At 40.8% G+C, this 2,129-nt stretch overlaps 1 non-coding gene across 1 annotated transcript; it reads right to left on the reverse strand.

Moving 5' to 3' along the window:
* Window positions 1-933: 933 nt before the first annotated feature.
* On the reverse strand, window positions 934-1,071 carry LOC119924490. Its single transcript, XR_005449201.1, has one exon. It is a non-coding gene; the product is annotated as a small nucleolar RNA SNORA7 (small nucleolar RNA).
* Window positions 1,072-2,129: the final 1,058 nt, after the last annotated feature.

Here is a 2,129-nt window from a genome sequence, read left to right on the forward strand (position 1 = left end):
ACTTGTCTGCTGTGTGATCTTGGACGAGTCACTCAGTTTCTCTCTTCCTCAGTTATTTCATCTGAAAAATGGGGATTAACACTGTAAACCCCACATGGGATATGGACTGCATCCAACCTGATTAGCTCATATTTACTCCAGTACTGAATACAGTGCCTGGCACATCATAGGAAACACTTAACAAATAGCTGTTTTTAAAAATACTGCATTAATGGGGTCCAGTAAAAAGAACACAAATCTGGGAGTCAGGAAACCTGGGTTCTAGTCCCACTTTACCCTGCTGTGCTTTGTAACCTTAAATGAGTCACTTAACCTCTCTGGCCCTCAGTTTGATCGTCTGTGAAATTGAAAATAATTTCTTGCCTATCCCTACCTTATAGGGATATTTTGAGAATGAAATGAGATCACTGATATGAAAGCATTTTGGAAAAACAAAAGCACCATTTACAAACCAAGGTATTCTTATTAATATTATCATTATCATTATTGTTATTATTACTACCACTAAGAACTGGGTAGACACAATATAATCAATCCAGGTATAGTACTTGTCCCACAATGGCCTTATGAGCTATGTAATTTCCAGTCTTTTGCTCTAGCTTCTTTAAAACATAGTTCTAAGGCCTCTTGTTAGGTCCCCCATTAAATTATAAACTCCTTGAGAACAGGCAACATGTATTGTACATTTTTTGTTCCATCCTCAGGCCCTGTCTCATCTTGTCTTATGTTGTCATCTCCAACCCATAGTGACGTCATGGACACATCTCTTCCAGAACGGCCCTCCTCCATCTGCAATTGTTCTGGTAGTGGATCCACAGAATTTTCTTGGTAAAAATAGAAAGTGTGTTTACCATTGCCTCCTTCTGCGCAGTAAACTTGAGTCTCTACCCTCAACTCTCCCACACCACTGCTGCCCAGCATAGGGGAGTCTTGACTTGTAGCAGATTGCCTTCCATTCACTAGCCACTGCCCAAGGTAGGAATGGAATGAGTATGTCTCTGCTTGACTCTCGCTCTCGTAGTTGAGACTGGTAGAGTACTGGAAACTCTGCAGGTGCGACCCTGAGAGGGGTTCTCAGGCCTAGCCTAGTAATAATAATGGTGATGTTTGTCAAGCTCTTATTACGTGCCAAGCACCATACTAAGTGCTGGGGTAGGTATAAACAGGTCAGTCACAGTCTCTGTCCCTTATGGGGTTCACTGTCTAAGTAGGAGGGAGAACAGATATTTAATCCCCACTTTACAGATGAGGATACTAAGGCATGTAGAAGCTAAGTGACTTACTTGCTCAAGATCGCCCAGTGGACAAGAGATCTAGCTGGATTTAGACCCCATATGCTCTGATTCCCAGGCCCGTGCTCTTTCCACTAGGTCATGCTGCCCCTCATGTGCTCTATACATAGTAGATAGTTAATGAAATCTGATGAGTGAATGAACAAAAAGATGAATTACTACCCCTGGGGTAATTAAAATTAAGAAAAATGGGAACCTTTGTTTGATTGTTTCTGCCAGGTACTAAAAGAAGCCTTCTGGGGTAAGTATTTCTGCTCAGACAGTTTTCCTTTCACAGAAGTGATTCCTTGTCCTTATGTTTTCTTTCAATCAGTAAAGACAAGTGCCAACCTAATTGGTTTCTCTGCTAATTAATTTTGTCTGAGTGTAATAAAGGAATAGTAACCGGAGGCTAAAGAACTCCTTTGAATGGAGACACCCAGGTTGAGAAGTTGGCCTCTATCGTGGTCTCTAATGTGGGTGAACTTGTTCATTCACTGATTTTGTCACCTTTAGTTACTGTGTTTCGATTCTATGTGTTTGAGGTGGATAGTCTCCCTGCTAGGTTACCACTTCATTTCAGATAGTGTCTATGCCTTTGATTTAGCAAATAAGATTCCTAAGGGAGCCACAGGGAACAAGCACTTGAGTTACTTGACTTTATTCTGGGCATTTACACACATATACCCTGTGTATTATATAGGCATCTCTATTTCAACTTTATACAGGATCAACCTGTGCAGTCATAGATTCTGTTTTGTAATCATTTACTTTGGCTTTACTGCTATAAAACTCACTCCTTCCCTATAAAACAGCCTGTTACGCATCTTAAATCTCTCTATTGGGATTCGTTCTGAA

This window comes from Tachyglossus aculeatus, chromosome 2, assembly GCF_015852505.1.
Source record: "Tachyglossus aculeatus isolate mTacAcu1 chromosome 2, mTacAcu1.pri, whole genome shotgun sequence".
Classification (NCBI taxonomy): Eukaryota; Metazoa; Chordata; class Mammalia; order Monotremata; family Tachyglossidae; genus Tachyglossus; species Tachyglossus aculeatus.